The 21,820-nt window shown below is 50.1% G+C and overlaps 1 protein-coding gene across 2 annotated transcripts in view; it reads right to left on the minus strand.

Moving 5' to 3' along the window:
* LOC144605576 (transcription factor SOX-13-like) overlaps positions 1 to 20,070 on the minus strand; it is a 133,703-nt gene extending 113,633 nt beyond the window's left edge. For both annotated transcript variants that reach the window (XM_078420996.1, XM_078420993.1), the window contains exon 1: positions 19,479 to 20,070. The gene's annotated coding sequence lies outside the window, so the exon portion shown is untranslated. The remainder of the gene's footprint in view (positions 1 to 19,478) is intronic.
* Positions 20,071 to 21,820: the final 1,750 nt, after the last annotated feature.

Below are 21,820 nucleotides of genomic sequence, written 5' to 3' on the forward strand. Positions count from 1 at the left end.
GAAGGTAGGATAATCAAGGAAATGTTGAGCCCACAATGGCCCATTGTTGGCTGTGGTGCAGGTGACAACGAGTTATACAGACAGTGGTATTTATTCACAAAATGCTGGAGTAACTCAGCAGGTCAGGCAGCATCTCAGGAGAGAAGGAATGGGCGACGTTTCGGGTCAGACTGAAGAAGGGTCTGGACTCCAGCATTTTGTGAATAAATACCTTCCATTTGTACCAGCATCTGCAGTTATTTTCTTATACAGACAGTGAAACTCAACAAGACTCAACTGGTCAGTGCGTGACCAAACCAATACAGTTGTCCATGGTTTTGTTTATAAACTCTGGAACTCTTTACATCATTTGCATCTCCTCCCATGCTTTGAGGGCATATTCTAATATCCTTCCACCACAACCTTAAAGAGTGACACTGCACTCACAATATCTGACTCCACCGAAAACCAACGTGAACATCTCACAGCAAAAGAGCAACGGGAAACACAAAAACTGCAGGCGCAGGAATTGTGAGCAAGAAACAAAGTGCTGGAGGATGAGCAGGAAGGAACTGCAGATGCTGGTGCACACCAAAGATGGACACAAAATGCCGGAGTAACTCAGCGGGGGACGGGCAGCACCTCGGGAGAGAAGGAACGGGTGGCGTTTTGGGACTTCTGACTGGAGAAGGGTCTCGACCCGAAACGTCACCCATTCCTTCTCTCCAGAGATGCCGACCTTCCCGCTGAGTTACTCCAGCATTTTGTGTCTACTCCGACCAGTCTGACTGTATAACTATCCATGGAATGAGTGGACAGGTGATAGGGCGGCACGGTGGCGCAGCGGGTAGAGCTGCTGCCTCACAGCGCCAGACACCCGGGCTCGATCCTGACTAAGGGGCACTGTCTGTACGGAGTTTGCACGTTCTCCCCGTGACCTGCGTGGGTTTTCTCCAAGAACTTCAGTTTCCTCCCAAACTCCAAAGACATGCAGGTTTGTAGGTTAATTGGCTTGGTGTAAGTGTAACAAAATTGTTGCGTGTGTGTGTGTGTGTGTGTGTGTGTGTGTGTGTGTGTGTGTGTGTGTGTGTGTGTGTGTGTGTGTGTGTGTGTGTGTGTGTGTGTGTGTGTGTGTGTGTGTTGCGTGTGTGTGTGTGTGTGTGTGTGTGTGTGTGTGTGTGTGTGTGTGTGTGTGTGATCGTGTTAATGTGTGCGGGGATCGCTGGTCGGCGCGGACTCAGTGGGCCGAAGGGCCTGTTTCCGCGCTGTATCTCTAAACTAAACTGCAGTATTATCTGATTTGATTGGAGAGCATATTAAACTTTAACTGTGTCTTGGTACACGTGACAATAATAAATGCAGGAAACCCAACAGTAAGGAGTTTGGAGTACGTGCTATCTGCAGCATAACTCGATTTACATGTTGATATTTCCACATACAGTTAAACAAAAAATCATTTACAGTTGACCTTTGTTAACTTATCAGCGTAAACAGACTTCTATTGTAAAATATGTTTACCTGTTAAATAGCATTGTTCCTCTCTTTGTATAAAAAAAGGGGAAAGGGTTTTGTTTGCCTAAGAGCAGTTAGGTTATTGTGTAGGAAGGAACTGCAGATGCTGGTTTTCACCGAAGCCAAGACACAAAGTGCTGGAGTAACCCAGCGGGTCAGGCAGCGTCTCCGGAGGGAAGGAATGGCCGATGTTTCGGGAGGTTATTGGTTCCCTTGAGGACGATGGTCCAATAGGTTGAGGTTTATTATTTTCGCGCAACCCGCACGTCTTTATGGAGTGTGGGAGGAAAACCGGAGCACCCGGAGAGAACCCACGCAGGTCAAGGGGGCGAACGTTCAAACTCCGTACCGGCAGCGCCCGTGGTCGGGATCGAACCTGGGTCTCTGCCGCTGTAAGGCAGCAACTCTACCGCTGTGCCACCTGTTCCGCTGTGGCCGTTCACCTAAAGCACCATCGCCTGGACCATAACCAGTGACCCAGTGCTGCCACCAGGACCACGGGCCTCTCAGACCACGATGGGGTTTGATATTTTAGAACATGGAACAGCTCTTAAGGATAGCGGAGTCAGGGGTGTATGGTGAGAGGGCAGGAATGGGGTACTGATTGAGAATGATCAGCCATGATCACATTGAATGGCGGTGCTGGCTCGAAGGGCCGAATGGCCTCCTCCTGCACCTATTGTCTATTGTCTATAGTACGGCACAGGAAATAGACACATAAAGCTGGCGTAACTCAGCGGGACAGGCAGCATCGCTGGAGAGAAGGAACGGGTGAATTCTCGGGTCGGGGCCCTTCTTCAGACTGAGAGTCGGGGGCAGTGGAAGTGGCAAGGAATGAAAACGAGAGTTCTCGAAGGAGAGCATTTACTGCCATGACTTATGGACCTTTCATTTCAACAGCTGCAGAGAGACTGTTGCGCCATTAGCATAGATAATTCTCCCGGGATACACACACACGCACACACACACTAAACAAAGTCCAGACACGTGGTCGCATAAAGAACAACCTTTGTTTCCTGGACAAAGGCCTTCAGACCTGGAAGTCACGTCAAGAAGGAACTCATCAAGAGATGATACAAGGGCACAACACGGAGGAGAAGGTCACTTACCCCTTGCGGCCATTTCATCAGACAATGGCTGACCTGTTTCACCACCACAACCTTCCCCCTTTTTATTTATTTAACAACAGTTCAAGAATGGGGTGGAATTCTTTCAAGGACCTTTGGAGGTGTACAAGTAGGGCTGCCAACTTTCTCACCACCAAATAAGGGACAAAAGGTGACGTCACAATAGACAATAGACAATAGGTGCAGTAGTAGGCCATTCGGCCCTTCGAGCCAGCACCGCCATTCAATGTGATCATGGCTGATCATTCTCAATCAGTACCCCGTTCCTGCCTTCTCCCCATACTCCCTGACTCCGCTATCCTTTAGAGCTCTATCTAGCTCTCTCTTGAATGTATTCAGAGAATTGGCCTCCACTGCCCTCTGAGGCAGAGAATTCCACAGATTCACAACTCTCTGACTGAAAATGTTTTTCCTCATCTCCGTTCTAAATGGCCTACCCCTTATTCTTAAACTGTGGCCCCTGGTTCTGGACTCCCCCAACATTGGGAACATGTTTCCTGCCTCTAACGTGTCCAACCCCTTAATAATCTTATACGTTTCGATAAGATCCCCTCTCATCCTTCCTCAGCCGCTGGCCGGGTGAGGTCACCGCCCCGAGCGCCCCACGTGACCTCACCCAGCCAGCGTCCACGTGCTCCCGCTCCACCAACGGCGGCCGCCCGGGCCGGGAGGCGGGTCGCTGCGCAACCTCCGTTAGGCGAACACACTCGACCCCGCTCCCCAAACACACTCCGTTAGCCGACACTGTCCCGTACGGGACAAACCAATTTAGCCCAAAATACGGGATGTCCCGGCTAATACGGGACAGTTGGCAACCCTACGTACAGGTAAAGAGACACAGGGGACTCAGAATCCTCATCTGCTCCAGAAATACCACAGGTCCTCATTGCTGTTTCAACTTTCTGGATGAGACATGGGGATACACTTATAAGTTAATTAAAATCTTCGCTGGTCAGTGGTTGACTTGCAGTAGCCATTGTGTGGCGCTGAGGAAATGGGAAGAATACAGGTCACCTTTTGTTTAGTTTAGAGTCATAGAGTCATAGATTGATACAGTGTGGAAACAGGCCCTTCGGCCCAACTTCCCCACACTGGCCAACAATGTCCCAGCTACCCTAATCCCACTTGCCTGCACTTGGTCCGTATCCCTCCAAACCCGCCCTATCCATGTACCTGTCCAACTGTTTATTAAACGATGGGATAGTCCCTGCCTCAACTACCTCCTCTGGCAGCTCATTCCATACACCCACCACCCTCTGTGTGAAAGAGTTACGCCTCGGATTCCTATTAAATCTTTTCCCCTTCACCTTGAACCTAGGTCCTCTAGTCCTCGATTCCCCTACTCTGGATAAAAGACTCTGTGCATCTACCCGATCTATTCCTTTCATGATTTTGTACACCTCTATAAGATCTCCCCTCATCCTCCTGCGCTCCATGGAATAGAGACCTAGCCTGCTCAACCTCTCCCTATAGCTCACACCCTCTAGTCCTGGCAACATCCTCGTAAATCTTTTCTGAACCCTTTCAAGCTTGACAATATCTTTCCTTTCGTTTGGAGATGCGGCACGGAAACTAGGACTTCGGCCCACCAAGTCCGCGCCGACCAGCGACCCACCAAGTCCACGCCGACCAGCGCCCACCGAGTCCGCGCCGACTAGCGACCCCACTCCACTAAAGCTATCTTGCACACTGGAGATCATTTACAATTTTACCGAAGCCAATTAACCTACCAACCCGAGTGTTTCTGGAGTGTGGAAGGAAACCCGGAGCACCCGGAGAAAACCCACCTGGGTCACGAGGATCCGTACCCACAAACTCCGTACGGACGGCACCCGCAGTCGGGATCGAACCCGGGTCTCTGGCACCGCGAGGCAGCAACTCTACTGCTGCGCCACCGTGTTTCGGAAAGTTTCTCTCTGGGACAACATCAAGACAGCTTGCGGCCCTAGTACCGACCGTGGAGTTTTAAAACTTTGCTCCAGCGTTTACAAGCACCCCTGTTTGACAGGTTTGTGCCCGCTTCAAAATGGCGGCCAACCCCAGGCGACCGCGTGCGTGCTGGCCACAGAAGCAGGTCTACAATCATGTATTACAATCACTCCACACTCTCAAATCTCTACTCCTTACTCTAACCGTGATCTTGCACTAAACGTTATTCTCTTATCAGGTATCATCTGTACACTGAAAATGGCTCGATTGTAATCAGGTACTGTCTTTCTGCTAACGGGATAGCGCGCCACAAAAGCTGTTCGCGGTACCACGGTAAACGTTGACGATAAACTAAACTGAACTGAACTGAAAGACACGGCAGAAAATGGCGCGGACAGGACCGACACAAAATGGCAGATCTTGTCACAATCAGTGACTAAAATGGTGTCACCAGTCCAGGGGGAACTCTCTGGGGGGGGGGGGGGTCTTGTAGTCGGTGGGTACGGGGGTGGGGGTTAAAATGTGAGCTTGCCTTCGCAAAGGGGAAAGAAAAAACAAAGATCACACGCTGCTTAACACAGGTTCAATCACAACCTCTTCCGTTATTCAAAGTTAAACATAGTCGTTCAAAAGTTAAATCTGACGGTTTGCTCCCCAGCTGGGAAACAAAGACACTCCACCCACTGATAATTACACAACGACCCCTGTTAGTTAGCACAGTGCAAAATGGAAAACATTCTCCATCGCTCGAGTTACAATTAGGAAGCAAAATAAGATTTAGCGGCCAATAAATAAATGAAAGGAAATGACGACTGGCATGCATCTCACATTGCCCCTTATTGAGTAGGAAGGTACTGCAGATGCTGTTTTAAACCGCAGATAGACACAAAACATTGGAGTAACTCAGCGGGTCAGGCTGCATCTCTGGGGAAAAGGAATAGGTGATGTTTTGGGTCGAAACCCTTCTTGTAACTCAGCGGGTCAGGCAGCATCTCTGGGGAAAAGGAATAGGTGATGTTTCGGGTGGAGACCCTTCTTCGGAGTCTGAAGAAGGGTCTCGACCCGAAACGTCACCTATTCCTTTCCTCCAGAGATGCAGCCTGACCCGCTGAGTTACTCCAACGTTTTGTGTCTATCTGCAGTTTAAAACAGCATCTGCAGTTCCTTCCTGCTCAATAAGGGGCAATGTGAGATGCATGCCAGTCGTCATTTCCTTTCATTTATTTATTGGCCGCTAAATCTTATTTTGCTTCCTAATTGTAACTCGAGCGATGGAGAACGTTTTCCATTTTCCACTGGAATCGAGCACCTCTTGTGGTTTAAGATTAGCACGGAAACAGGCGCTTCGGGCCAGCCAGTCCACGCCAACCAGCGATCACCCGTGCCACGCTATCCCACTTTCCCATCCTCTCCCGACAATTTACAGAGGGCCAATTTAACCGACAAACCCGCACGTCACTGGGAATGGGGGAGGAAACCGGAGCGCCCAGAAGAAAAGTGTGCGGTCACAGGGAGAACGTGCAAACTACACACAGATAGCACCCGAGGTCAGGATCGAACCGGGGACTCTGGCGCCGAGAGGCTCCGTGAACTCAGTGCCATCTGCTATTCTTACACGCTTGTACTTGGCTATGAGTGTGCTTACTTAAGCGAGTGATTATTCTTGATCAGTGCGGGTGTCAGAGGTTAAGGGGAGAAGGCAGGAGAATGGGGTTGGGAGGGAGAGATAGATCAGCCATGATTGAATGGCGGGGTAGACTTGATGGGCCGAATGGCCTAATTCTACTCCTATCCCTTATGTCCTTATGACCTATTTACAGTAAGATTTTACTGCAAAAGATTGAATTTCACTGTACCTAGGTATGTGTGAAAATAAAGAACTATTTAACTATTTTCCTCTCACCCGTTAGGAACTGTGACAAAGACCACTTTGAACCCGAGGTGGCTAATCGAGGAACAATACCTCCCCAGTCTGAAGCGTACCAGTTATCCCTCCCAAAGACACCACTCCCCCGATCCCACAACTACATTCAATCCTCTATTTGACCACCAACAAGTTGACAACACTGGAAAACAAAATTACTTTCAAGCACGCTGTGCCTTATTCATAAGCACATGCGTGATAGGAGCAGAATCTGGCCATTCGGCCCATCAGGCTTACTCCGCCAATCAATCATGGCTGAGCCATCTTTCCCTCTCAGCCTCATTCTCCTGCCTTCTCCCCATAGCCCCCGACACCCGTACTAATCAAGAATTCGCCCTAAATTATCCACTGACGGCCTCCACAGCCACTTGTGGCAAAGAATTCCAGAGCTTCACCACCCTCAGACTAAAGAAATCTTCTCCGTGGGTTGTTACCTTGTGGTGGTGGAGAAGCTGGTGTGGTCCTGAGATCCTGAGAGCGATGCCGTCTGGAGCCACGCTCCTGGTAGGGTCACCCGTGTCGGAAACGGTCGAGGGGGAGGTCCCTGACAAAGAGCGATCCGACCAAGACCTCAACAGTGGAACAGGCGGAGGATGATGGCTGACTTTAGTGGAGCGTCACAACGGCTGGATCCTGACCCAGATCTGTCAAGGACCGTGTGGTGGCTGTCTGTACACCAGTCTCCCCACGTTAAACAAAGTCACGCACAGGCGTCCGACCCAATGGAGAGGACAGTCACACTCGCTTCCAGTGACCGCCGATGATGACTGAAGAAATTCCTCCTCATCCTCTTTCTAAAGGAACGTCCGTTTATTCTGACTCTGGTCCTAGACTCTCCCACCAGTGGAAACATCCTCCCCACATCCACTCCAACCAGACCACACATTGTACCATGTGTCGGGGGAAAAAAACTGCAGATGCTTGTTTGAATCGAAGGTCGACACAAAATGCTGGAGTAACTCAGCGGGTCAGGCAGCATCTCCGGAGAACGTGGATAGGTAACGTTTCGGGTCGAGACTCTTCTTCAAACCGGCGAGCCGCCACACAACATGGGCTCTGATTTTTAAAGTTCATGCGTCCGGCATGGAAACTCACACCCTCTGGCCAGCGTGCAGGGATCGCTGGTCGGTGCAGACTCGATGGGCCGAAGGGCCCGTTTCCGCGCTGTATCTCTAAACTAAACTAACGGTGGCGCAGCGGTAGAGTTGCCGCCTTACAGCACCAGAGACCCAGGTTCGATCCCGACTGCGGGTGCTGTCCGTACGGAGTTGGTACGTTCTCCCCGTGACCTGCGTGGGTTTTCTCCGAGATCTTTGGTTTCCTCCCGCACTCCAAAGACGTGCAGGTTTATAGGTTAATTGGCTTGGCATAAATGTAAAATTGTCCATAGTGTGTGTGTAGGGTAGTGTCAGTGTGCGGGGATCGCTGGTCGGCACGGATTCGATGGGCTGAAGGGCCTGTTTCCGCGCTGTATCTCCAAACTAAACTGAACTGAACTTTTGTCATTTTGTACATTCAACCTTTGCCAGAATCAGTAAAACCACACTGGATCCCAACGACAGCCATTTTTCCATCAATATTATTCAATACCCTTTGCTTTTGCACACTCCAGAGGGAACGTGGATGATTGAATGGGAATCTTTCCCACAACACTGGCCGGCATTGTCCATGTTGAGCTTGGGGCCAAGGGGGGGGCGGGGGAGGGGGGGGAAGGGGCAACAATGGCCGCAGACGGACGCAAAGTTAAACAGACTTCCAGTCTCCGATGTAAAATAAAGAGCTTCCCTGTTCACTAGCACTGCAGAACACCAGTGTGAAACCCAACCCTGCAGTCAATACACGAACGTTTGAACAACCAAATCCCTCTTTTCTATGGGGCAATCACTGCTGGGCAGTTTGGCACCTGCATCCTCCACAGCACTTGGGCCATCGTTCCTTCTAGAAATTACTAGACCAAGTGGACCCGTTGGGCCCAAACCTCTCCTGCATTGGTGCAGTACCCCCTCCCCCCCCCCCCTCTCACCCCCCTCCCCTTTCCCCCCCTCCCCTTTCTCCCCGTCCCCTTTCTCCCCGTCCCCTTTCCCCCCCTCCCCCTACCTTCTCCTTCCCCCCGGCCCCACTCCCCTTCCCCCCCACCCTCCTCCCTACCTCCTCCCCATCCCCCTCAACCCCCCCTTATCCTCCCTCCTCACCCTTCCCCTCCTGCCCCCCCCACTCCTCCCCTCCCCTCCCTTATACTCCCTCCTCCCTCCCTAGGAGACAGATTTAAACTTTAAAATGTGAATAACTTTAACAATATAACACCGATTTCAATGAAACCTCTTCCATTAGCACCAAAGGGACGACGGTGAGTAAGGTGGGCCTAAAATTGTCGCGCTATCGTGAACCGTTTTGGCTGTAGTTCAGGAACAAACACACAAACAAACGAGAGGATGGATGGATGGATGAGCAAAATGTTTCAGCAAGTAGATACAAGGAACTGTAGACGCTGGTTTACTTTTAAAAGACGCACAAAGGCGGCACGGTGGCGCAGCGGTAGAGTTGCTGCCTCACAGCGCCAGAGACCCGGGTTCTATCCCGACTACGGGTGCTGTCTGCACGCAGTGTGTACATTCTCCCCGTGACCTGCGTGGGTTTACTCCGTGAGCCTCCCACACTCCAAAGACGTACTGCTTTGTGGGTTAATTGGCTTGGTAAATTTGAAAATTGTCCCTGGTGTGTGTAGATAGCATTAATGTGCAGGGATCGCTGGTCGGCACGGACTCAGTGGGCTGTATCTCCAAACTAAACTAAAGTGCTGGAGTAACTCAGCAGGTCAGGCACAATCTCTGGAGAACAGGAATAGGTGACGTTTCAGGCTGTGACCGTTCTTCAGACGGAGAGTCGGGGGAGAGGGAAGCTCGAGGTATGAAAAGGAACAATGGTACAAACATCCTCCAACATTTTGTGCCTATCTTTGGTGTAAATCAGTACATGTAGTTCCTTCTTACACACGATATCCCTGGGGAACGCGGATAGGTGATGGTTTGGGTCAGAAACCTTCTTCCGAGTCTGAAGAAGGATCTTGACCCGAAATGCCACCTTATCCGCGTTCTCCAGAGATGCTGCCTGAACCGCTGAGTGAGTCCAACATTGTGCGTCTGTCTCCAGCGATACCGCCTCACATACTGAGTTACTCCAGCAAACCCACCACAAAAAGCTGGAGTACTTCTGTTTTTTTTTGTACAAGCAACAATTTGTACTTTGCCTCGAGAGAATAGCTATCCATCCCAAAGCATTGTTCCCGATTAATGCCTGCTTTTACCCGAGAGGAATGACTTAACGGAGGGAGAGCAGGAGCTGGGGGGAGGACTAGGGGGAGGATTTGGAGATGGAGTATCTGGGGCAAGTCTGGAAACTGGCAAAGCCAAATCAGGCAACACACCTGGAAACCCCCCCCTGTACCCTTTACCTGTGCATCGTGAAACGCTTGATTGTATTTATGCATAGGCTGTTTCTGTTCAGAGATAGCGCGGGAACAGGCCCTTCGGCCCACCGGGTCCGTGCCGACTAGCGCTCACCCCACACACTAGCCCTGTCCTATACACCAGGGACAGTTTACAAATCCACAGAAGCCAATTGTTACCCACAAACCCGCACTTCTTTGGAGTGTGGGAGGAAACCGGAGCGCCCGGAAAAAACCCACGCAGCTCAACGGGAGAGCGTACAAACACTGCACAGACAGCACCCATAGACAGGATCGAACCCGGGTCTCTGGAGCTGTGAGGCAGCAACTCTACCACAGCTGCCACCGTGCCGCCATTTTTTTCCTTGGCTGGTTAGCACGCGATCAAAAGATTTTCCCTGTACCTCGGTACACGTGGCAATAATAAACTAAACTAAACCTGGTGATGTTTCAGGCCACGAGCAGGTTTTACTTTGATTGATTGATTGAAAGATCGTACTGGAAACAGGCCCTTCGGCCCATCAAGTCAACATCAATCGCCCGTTCATACTAGTTCTATGCTATCCCACTTTCTCATGCGCAATATGGGGCGATTTACACAGGGCCAATTAACCCAAAATCCCACACTTCTTTGGGATAAGGTCAGAGGTGATATGAGCAGAATTAGTCCATTCAGCCCATCCAGTCTACTCTGCCAATCAATCATGGCTGATCTATCTTTCCCTCTCACCTCCATTCTCCTGCCTTCTCCCCATCACCTCTGACACGTGGGAGGAAACCGGAGCACCCAGAAGAAACCCACACGATCACAGGGAGAACGTACAAACGCCGTACAGACACCACCCGTGGCCAGGATCGAACCCGGGTCTCTGGCGCTCGACCCGCTGCTCCACTGAGACTTCAGATCATGAAAATGCAAAACAAATCATAAAACCCATGGCGGATGAAGATGTTGGAGTAACTCAGCGGGTCAGGCAGCATCTCTGGAGAAAGTGGATAGGTGACGTTTGGGGGTCGGGACCCTTCTTCAGAACCTATTGTTCTTGCACAAACAAGCCTACAAAATGTGGCCGGGGTTTAGCTGCTGACCCCATGCAAACACTGTTAGGCGGGGTTGAGAGATTTTCCAGAAGTGCACAGAGTCTGTAATCCTGTCCCTAGTGTGGTCAAGGTCGAAGATTACTCTGACCCTTTCAGTCTATTACCCAGGACCTTCAACACGGCCCCATTCAACAATCAGGAGGAATTTTCAATCAGAGTTAAAGAAAACCATAGCAATTACAGGACAACCTTGAAACAACAAGGGCCCCCGGTTATAAAGCAGCACACAGGGATAGTTTAGTCTTTATTTAGTTTAGAGATTCAGCACCAACATGCACCCAGCCCGCGCCGACCAGCGATCCCCTCACACTTGCGCCATCTGACACACACGCAGGGGACAATTCACAATTCTGTTTACCGAAGCCAATTAACCGGCAGACCTGCACGTCATTGGAGTGTGGGAGGAAACCCGAGCACCCATGGAAAACCCACGTGGTCACAGGGAGAACGAACGGACGGCGTGTAGACAGCGCCCACGGTCAGGATGGAACCCGGTCTCTGGCGCCGTAAGGCAGCAAGTCTACCACTGCGCCACCGTGTCGTCTAATTCCAAATAATAATTATGGGCGGCACGGTAGCGCAGCGGTAGAGTTGCTGCTTTACAGCGAATGCAGCGCCGGAGACTCAGGTTCGATCCTGACTACGGGTGCTGCACTGTAAGGAGTTTGTACGTTCTCCCCGTGACCTGCGTGGGTTTTCTCCGAGATCTTCGGTTTCCTCCCACACTCCAAAGACGTACAGGTATGTAGGTTAATTGGCTGGGTAAATGTAAAAATTGTCCCTAGTGGGTGTAGGATAGTGTTAATGTACGGGGATCGCTGGGCAGCACGGACTTGGTGGGCCGAAAAGGCCTGTTTCCGGCTGTATATATATGATATGATGATATGCTCTTTTTTTTTTGCAGTAAAAAGACCGCGCCAGTCATTAATTCATCCGGATAGAAAAATGGACAAGGGGGCGAAAGGGAGGAAAATAAATTAAGTTAGCCAGAGACCCGGGTTCGATCCTGACTGTGGGTGCTGTCTGTACGGAGTTTGTATGGTCTCCTAGTGGGTTATCTCCGGGTGCTCTGGTTTCCTCCCGCACCCCAAAGATACAGATTTGTCAATTAATTGGCTTCGGTATAATTGCAAATGTGTCCCGAGTGTGTAGGATAGTGCTAGTGCACGTGATGATCACAATTGTAAATGTGTCCCTAGTGTGTCGGACAGTGCAAATGTTCGCTGGTCGGCATGGATTGGGTGGGCCGAAGGGCCTGTTTCCGCGCTGTATCACTACAGACTAAAGCCCCTTGAAGTCAGAGAAACCCCTCGGTCTGACAAGCTCCACTTCACTCTCACGGTTCGAGAGACGGGAGAGACATTGACCCAGTCCTGAGACTAGACAATAGGTGCAGGAGTAGGCCGTTCGGCCCTTCGAGCCAGCACCGCCATTCAATGTGATCATGGCTGATCATTCTCAATCAGTACCCCATTCCTGCCTTCTCCCCGTACCCCCTGACTCCGCTATCCTTAAGAGCTCTATCCAGCTCTCTCTTGAATGCATTCAGAGAATTGGCCTCCACTGCCTTCTGAGGCAGAGAATTCCACAGATTCACAACTCTCTGACTGAAAAAGTTTTTCCTCATCTCCGTTCTAAATGGCCTACCCCTTATTCTTAAACTGTGGCCCCTTGTTCTGGACTCCCCCCAACATTGGGAACATGTTTCCTGCCTCTAACGTGTCCAACCCCTTAATAATCTTATACGTTTCAATAAGATCCCCTCTCATCCTTCTAAATTCCAGTGTATGACTCTGGTTATCTGCTCAGTGCCGAAGCCAATGGCAAACTCGGCATCAACTTTTAACTTATGGCTTTTTCGGTCGCTGGCCAAAGCTTTATATTTGCAGACGTTTCGTTGCAGGGAGTGTTTCTTTTTCCATTGCCCACGCGCACAGCCATGCATTGTAACGCTTTCATTTCCCCTCTCAGCTTTGTACAAACTGCAGGCCGTGACACAGAGCCCCAGTAAATAGTCTTGCGGCCTTACGTCACTTGCCCAACACAGCCTCAGCTGGATACAACCGTCCTCCTGTAGGAAGGAACTGCAGGTGCTGCTTTACATCGAAGATAGGCTCAAAATGCTATAGTGACCCAGCGGGCCAGGCAGCATCTCTGGAGAGAAGGAATGGACAACATTTCGGGTCGGGACCCTCCTTCAGACTGTGTCAGTCTGAGGAAGGGTCTCGACCCAAAACGTCACCCATCCCTTCCCTCCTGAGATGTTGCCTGTCCCGCTGAGTTACTCCAGCATTTTGTGTCCATAAACAATCTTACGTGTTTGAACTCGTTAAAGGGGCACCTTTTAAACAGTGAATAAAACACCAGAAATTGAAAATTTACAGAAAACTCACGGGTTATAATGTAAAATTTGCCACAAATCCGATTACCTTGCAAGCGAATACAGATATCCACCCAATAACAATGTTCCTGGCAAAGTTTGCAATTAAGTATTGGTGATTTTTGCTGCCTGTCCCGCTGAGTTACTCCGGCATTTTGTGTCTATCTTCGGTGTAAACCAGAAGGATGAGAGGGGATCTTAGAGAGACGTATAAAATTATAAAAGGACTAGACAAGCTAGACTTTTTCACACAAAGGGTGGTGGGTGTGTGGAATGAGGTAGTTCAGGCAGGTCAACCATCCCAATGTTTAAGAGACATTTGGACAGGTACACGGATAGGACAAGTTTAGAGGGATAAGGGCCAAACGCAGGCAAGTGGGACTGGTGTAGATGGGACATGTTGCTCGGTGTGGGCAAGTTGGGCCGAAGGGCCTGCTTCCACGTTGTATGAATTTCTGACTTTGGGGGAGTCCAGAACCAGGGGCCACACTGTCTAAGAATAAAGGGGAGGCCATTTAAAACTGAGATGAGAAGAAACGTTTTCACCCAGAGAATTTGTTGTGAATTTGTGGAATTCTCTGCCACAGAGGGCAGTGGAGGCCGATTCACTGGATAAATTTAAAAGAAAGTTAGATAGAGCTCTAGGGGCTAGCGGAATCAAGGGGTATGGGGAGAAGGCAGGCACGGGTTACTGATTGTAGATGATCAGCCACGATCACAATGAATGTCGGTGCTGGCTCGAAGGGCCGAATGGCCTCCTCCTGCAACTACTTCATATGTTCCTGTTTCCTACACATTTCCTCTGCTCCAATGCAAAATCTTCAAGGTAATGCATGCCTACTTTGAGGAAGTTCTCATCCTCTCTCTCTCTCTCTCTCTCTCTCTCTCTCTCTCTCTCTCTCTCTCTCTCTCTCTCTCTCGGCCCTCAGTCTGAAGAAGGGTCTCGACCTGAAACGTGACCCATTCCTTTTCTCCAGAGATGCTGCCTGACCCCTGAGTTACTCCAGCTTTTTGTGTCAGTCTTCCGATTAAAAGGGACTGGATTGAAATGAAGAGCTGAGCCCCTTTGCTCGTTTGAGTTGGCGGCGTTGAAATAGGAGGGAAATTAGTGAAGGGGAGGAAAATAATATTGCCGAGTGAATAGTAAATTGCATTTCCATGCAAAGCAACGGCCCGAGGTTATTTACTCTCTACCTCCCTGCCTTCCCTCCCTCCCCCCTTCCCTCCCTCCTTCCCTCCCTCCCCCCTTCCTTCCTTCCCTCCTTCCCTCCCTCCCTTCCTCCCTCTCTCCTTCCCTGACTTAACAAAATACTGGCCGAAACAAATACAAAACCAACATTTCAGTCTGAGCATTCATCTGTTAACAAGGGGTTAGGATAACAAAAGAATTTCACAATCTGCTGTGACTATCAGGCCATTGTCCCTCCTGAATTATCCTGAGCTCAGTCAGGCCAGGGCCACTCCAGAGGTGTGCAAGGGGGAACTGCAGATGCCGGCTTAAACCGAAGCTAAGACACTAAATGCCGGAGTAACTCAGCGGGAACAGGCAGCGTCTCTGGAGGGAAGGAATGGGCGACGTTTCGAGTCGAGACCCTTCTTCGGACTGGTGAGGGATAAGGGAAACGAGAGATACAGACAATGGCGTGGAGAGATAAAGAACAATGAATGAAAGACATGCAAAAAAGTAACGACAATAAAGGAAACAGGCCATTGTTAGCTGTTTGTTGGGAGAGGGATAGAGAGAGAGAGAGAGGGAATGCCGGGGCTACCTGAAGTGAGAGAAATCAATGTTCATACCACTGGGCTGTAAGCTGCCCAAGCGAAATATGTAGTGCCGTTCCTCCAATTTGCGTTTGGCCTCACTCTGACAATGGAGGAGGCCCAGGACAGGAAGGTCAGTGTGGGAATGGGAAGGGGAATTAAAGTGTTTGGCAACCGGGAGATCAGGTTGGGTCAGGCGGGCTGAGCAGAGGTGTTTAGAAATGCTTTTGCCACTCGACTTCCAAGCGTTACGTTGGCTTTCAGCACACAGGGGCGAGCGCGGTCACAGTTCTGCACCAGTCCAGCCACACTCACATCAGCAGATTCGCTGCCTCGACAGAAAAGTGACGGCCATTCTCGGCAGTTCTCGCCTTAAACCGAACAAAAACAAAACTAAAAAAAAAAACAGCTGCAAAACTTGAGCAACTTCATTCAGTCGTTGAAACTGGGAGGCACAGGTCTCCAGAGGCTGTGTGGGTTTATGATCTGCATCCACGGCTTTGGAACACACTGGAGCCAGGTACAAAAACTGATAGCATCTCTGGAGAGAAGGAACGGGTGACGTTTCTCGACCCGAAAAGTCACCTGCTCCTTTTCTCCATCGCTGCTGCCCGACCCGCTGAGTTACTCCAGCATTTTGTATCTCTCTGCAGTTCCTCATTTCTTCTACCATGTTTTTATAGTGCTTCTGCTGCAGGTGCTGATCTAAATTGAAGGTAGACACAAAATGCTGGAGTAACTCAGCGGCACAGGCAGCAGCATCTCTGGAGAGAAGGAACTGGTGATGTTTTGGGTCGAGACCCTTCTTCAGACTGAAGCCTCTGCAGCTACACTGGGTCAGTCTGAAGGAGGGTCTCGACCCGAAACGTCACCCGTTCCTTCTCTCCAGAGATGCTGCCCTTCCCGCTGAGTTACTCCAGCATTTTGTGTCTACCTTCGGCTTAAACTGGCGCCTGCAGTTCCTTCCCAAGCAAAACAGAAGGCGCAGGCAGGGGAACGCATTTACAATTCAGATGACAGACTCAAGGCGGGTGTCAGAGGTTACTGGGAGAAGGCAGGAGAATGGGGTTAGAAGGGAGAGAGATAGATCAGCCATGATTGAATGGCGGAGTAGACTTGATGGGCCGAGTGGCCTAATTCTGCCCCAATCACTTATGACCTTATGAGGACCAACGTGCGGGATTAAAAAGGGAAACTGGAGCACATTAAGTGACACGCGTAGGAAGGAACTGTAGATGCTGGCTTACACCGAAGATAGACACAGAATGCTGGAGTAACTCGACGGGTCAGGCAGCATCTCTGGGTAGAAGGAGTGGGGGACGCTTTGGGTCGAGATCCTTCTTCAGACTGAAGCTCAAAGGCTTCCCAATCCGTTACAAAATACCAAAAGGTTGCATCTCCCTGTAAAACCATGCCATTACATTGCACAGAGGGGTCCCCCAGTCTCTGAAGTTCAGACAGGATGCCTCCAGGAGAGGCCACTGATTACTTTTGAAATCACTTTACAATTAGCAATTTTAAAAAAACACACACTTTACACTTAAACAGTTGCAGCTTCAAGCCAGTCAACATTCGAACAGCGAGGAAATACCGAGGGAAACTTAGTTTCGAAGGGGAAAACCAAATGATTTTTTTTTTTTTTTAAATAGACCATTGAAATAAAATAAATAAGGGAACAGGCTCCATAAAATATCAGGGTAGACAGGGTCAGGCAGCATAGACACACAAGATGCTGGAGAGACTCAGCGGGTCAGGCAACGTCTCTGAAGAGAAGGAATGGGTGACCTTTCAGGCCGAGACCCTTCTTCAGACTGAAGGTATCACAAAAAGCTGGAGAAACTCAGCGGGTCAGGCAGCATCTCCGGAGAGAAGGAATGGGTGACGTTTCGGGCCGAGACCCTTCATCAGTCTGAAGACCCGAAACGTCACCCATTTCCTTCTCTCCAGAGATGCTGCCCGACCGGCTGAGTCACTCCAGCATCTTGTGTGTCTACCCGTCAATTTAAACCAGCGTCTGCAGTTTTCTTTCCTCTCCGTAAAATATCAGTCGGAAGGAACTACAGATGCTGGTTTAAACCGAAGGTAAAAGGCACGAAAAGCTGGAGTAACCTCAGGGGTGGGACCCATCGTTTGTCTCCAGAGATGCTGCCCGTCCCGCTGAGTTACTCCAGCATCTTGTGTGTGTGTGTGTGTCTCTATCCATAAAGATCAGACGCCTGACCTACCATCTTTCTCACCCTTTCCTTGCTCCCCAGAGGCCCTGGACGTTTCATCTGACTTCTTTTTGATTGTTCCGATGTGCACTTTAAATTTTATATATTATTTTCGAGCTGCCTCGGGTTTTTGCACTCCAATTTTGCACTATTTTCTGCGTTGGTCGCTGCATCTAAACATTTAATCCTGCGTGCTGTATACTCTTCGAGCTCAAACGAGCGAAACAAGAAATTTCACTCCAACTTTCGGCGTGCACGCCTGACAATGAACATATCTGAAACTTGTGTAGGTTTATAAAGAGAGGTGCATCTCTCCAGACCCCCCCCTCTCTCTCTCTCCCTCTCCTCTCTCTCCCCCTCCCTCTCCCCCATCTCTCTCTCTCTCCCCTTCTCTCCCTCCCCCTCTATCTCTCCCCCCCTCCCTCTCTCTTTCCCCTCTCCCTCCCCCCCTCTCTCTCCCCCCTCTCTCTCCCTCCCCCTCCTCTCCCCCTCTTCTTCTCTCTCTCTCTCTCTCCCTCTCCTCTCCTCTCTCCTCTCTCCCCCTCCTCTCCCTCTCTCTCTCAGATAGGACGACCACCTGAGCATTTAAACGCCAGATTAATTGGGGCAACGTTACTGATGCCGGCGTTTTGAGGACAGAACAGAGGTCTCAGCTGTGAGCATGAACCCAGGAGCAGAGACAGGAATGTGCTGTGAAACAGACCTTGCTCTGTGGTCTATCAATAGATGAACTCGCTAACAATCGCCCCATTTATTTCGGAAAAGGAGAGAGAGAGAGAGAGAAAAAAAAAGTTTTAATATATAAAACAAGGAGAGGGGGGGAGGAGAAAGAAAGAAAACCACTGGTTTCTGTAGTTAAGCTTGGCGCCAAATGTACCATCAACATTTCTTTCCCCCTTATAATTTTTTTCCGAGCTGCCTAGCTTATAATTAACATGGGTTTTTTTTTGGGGGGGGGGAATAAAAAATATATATATATTTACAAACGTGAAATGTTGATGAGATCAGCGCTAAACAACCTTTTGTAATTTCTCAGCCGACTCCTGAAGCTTTTTGTCTTTAAAAAAAGAAAACACACATACACAGAGAAACACACACAAACACACAGAGAAACACACACACACACACACATACAGAAACAGAGACAAACACACAGAAACAGAGAAACACACACACACAGAAACACACACACAGAAACACACACACAGAGAAACACACAGAGAAACACACACACACACAAACAGAGAGAAACACAAACACAGAAACAGAGAGAAACACAAACACAGAAACAGAGAAACACACACAGAAACACACACATACAGAAACACACACACACAGAGAAACACACACACAGACAGAGAAACAGAGAAACACAAACACACACACAGAGAAACACAAACACACAGAAACACAGACAGAGAAACACACACAGAGAAACACACACACACAGAAACACACACACACAGAGGGTTGTGCAGAGAAGTTTGCAGAGAAGTTAAGTTTCCCCACTTTAAAACAAGAACCCTTTTCAAATCTGCAATTGAATTAGTGCCGCAACTCAGTCGGTCGGTCAGTCAGCTCCTCGCAAAACAACAACAGATCGAGACTCCACGCCTGAGCCTGAGCCTTGGTGTGAGTTGAGCCTTGGTGTGAGCCTTGGTGTGAGCTGAGCCTTGGTGTGAGCCTTGGTGTGAGCCTTGGTGTGAGCCTTGGTGTGAGCCTTGGTGTGAGCCTTGGTGTGAGCCTTGGTGTGAGCCTTGGTGTGAGCCTTGGTGTGAGCCTTGGTGTGAGCCTTGGTGTGAGCTGAGCCTGAGTGTGAGCCTTGGTGTGAGTGTGAGTGTGAGCCTGAGATACCAGCGGGCGCTGTGTGATACTGACGAGGAGCCGCTCGCTCCCGCTTTGAACTTTAACACGGGGAATTTTAACAGCGAAAGCGAAAATGAAATGGGAGACACGGGATTGTCCTGCGCCGCATCTGTGGGGAGAGGGGAGAGGGAGGAGGGCAGAGACCAGGCAACTTCAGGGCACACACACACACACACACACACACAGGGATCCCAGGTACAATGAATGCCCCCCCTCCCCTCCAGCCCCGTCCCCCACTTACAGCGGACAGTCGGCGGCTTCTTTTGTTTCTCTCTCTCTCTGCCTCCGTTCTGCTGCTGCTGGTGGTGGATGTTGTTGTGTTTGTCGCGGACTTGCTCCAGGAGCCTGTGTTGTAGCACCACACACACTCTCTCTCTCTCTCTCTCTCTCTCTCTCTCTCTCTCTTTCTCTCTCTCTCTCTCTCTTTCTTTTTCTCTCTCACTCACTCTTTCTCTCCCTCTCTCTCTCTCCCTCTTTCTCCCACTCTCTCTCTCTCTCTTTTTCTCTCTCACTCTCTTTATCTCTCTCTTTCTCTCCCTCTCCCACTCTCTCTTTCTCTCCCACTCTCTCTATCTCTTTCTCCCACTCTCTCTCCCTCTCTCTTTCTCTCTCCCTCTCTCTCTCTCTCTCTTTCTCCCACTCTCTTTCCCTCTCTCTCTCTCTCTCTTTCTTTCTCTCTCCCTCTTTCTCTCCCTCTCTTTCTTTCTCTCCCTCTCTTTCTTTCTCTCCCTCTCTTTTTTTCTCTCTCTCTCTCTCTCTTCCCACTTTGCCCAGGAGGTGTAAAGGATGGGGAGGTGAGGAGAGGAGGGGGGGGGGGGGGGGGGGGGGGGGGGTGGTGGGGGTGTTATACAGAGAGAGAGGGGAGAGAGCTTGTTAGCTGCCCGCTGCGGTGCTGCCGCCAGCACGTCTGTAGAAATCCCACTCTCCTTTCCCATTGTCAACCAACTCTAGCCGGCGCTTAAAGGGGCAGGTCCAGCACAGCCCTTGCAACCTTTGGCCGACGGCAATCCGGTTAAAGGCGCGCTCTGTCCTGCCACCCTTCCAACGCCCTGGGGTGAACAGAAGCCAAACGCTACTCCTCTCTTAAAACCCACCCCACCCAGTCAGTCCCAAGTCTCATCCCTGAAGAAAGGTCTCGACCCGAAACGTCGCCCATTCCTTCTCTCCCGAGATGCTGCCTGACCTGCTGAGTTACTCCAGCATTTTGTGTCCATCTTCGGTTTAAGCCGGCACCTGCAGTTCCTCCCCAGCACAGAAAACTGTTCAGCTCTGTTTAGTTTGTTGTCACGTGCGCTGAGGTACAGTGAAAAGCTGTTTGTTGCGCGCTATCCAGTCAGCGGAAAGTTCAACACATGATTACAATTGTCTGATGGTTACAGTCTGAAGAAGGGTCTCAACCCGAAACGTCACCCATTCCTTCTCTCCTGAGATGCTGCCTGACCCGCTGAGTTACTCCAGCATTTTGTGAAATAAATACATGATTACAATTGATCAATTTACAGCGTAAAGATACAGGATAAGGGAATAACGTTTAGTGCGAGGTAATGCCAGGCTCCTCCCTGAAGCTTCCAAGATTTAAGTATATAATAAACTGGGAGGCATAGATAGGGTAGACAGTCTGAACTTTTTTAATCCCCCCCCCAGGGTGGAAATATCTAAGGTGGTGGCACAGCGGTAGAGTTGCTGCCTCACAACTTTAATAACTTAAAGTTTCACAAGTCAAATCAGTTACAATTCCCAAGCACATTGAAAACCAACAGCAGTCAGAAATATTTAGCGTGTCTATTATTTTACACAGGGTTTTAAACCGTGCAGCACAGTAACAAACTCTTTGCTCACCCAGTCTTTAGTCTTTGGAGATACAGCGCGGAAACTTTGCCCTTCAGCCCACCGAGTCCGTGCCGACCAGCCATCATCCCCGCACACTGGCACTATCCTACGCGCGAGGGTCAATTTCACAATTTTACCAAAGCCATTTAACCAACAAACCTGCACGTCTTTGGAGTGTGGGAGGAAACCGGAGCGCCCCGAGAAAACCCACCTGGTCACGGAGGGAACGTACAAGTTCCGTACAGACAGCACCCGTGGTCAGGATCGAACCCAGGTCTCTGGCACTGTTGGGCAGCAACTCTACCGCTGCGCCACCGAGCCACCTTGACAGAATAAATACAGTAGATATTTCATCAGAGTCATAGAATCAGACAGCACCAAGTCCACACTGACTGACCACCAAGCACCCATCTGCACTAATTCCCATTAAACCCCCCTACACACCAGTTGCCTGATAACAGCTGGTCAGAAACCGTCCCTGAATTTGGAGGTGTGCGTTTTCACACTTCTGTACCTCTTGCCTGATGGGAGAGGGGAGAAGAGGGGAGTGGCCGGGGTGAGACTGGTCCTTGGTTATGCTGCTGGCCTTGCCGAGGCAGCGTGAGGTGCGGATGGAGTCAATAGACAATAGACAATAGGTGCAGGAGTAGGCCGTTCGGCCCTTCGAGCCGGCACGGCCATTCAATGTGATCATGGCTCATCATCCACAATCAGTACCCCGTTCATGCCTGCCCTCTCCCCATGCCCCCTGAC

Source organism: Rhinoraja longicauda, chromosome 24 (genome assembly GCF_053455715.1).
Source record: "Rhinoraja longicauda isolate Sanriku21f chromosome 24, sRhiLon1.1, whole genome shotgun sequence".
In the NCBI taxonomy this organism is placed as follows: Eukaryota; Metazoa; Chordata; class Chondrichthyes; order Rajiformes; family Arhynchobatidae; genus Rhinoraja; species Rhinoraja longicauda.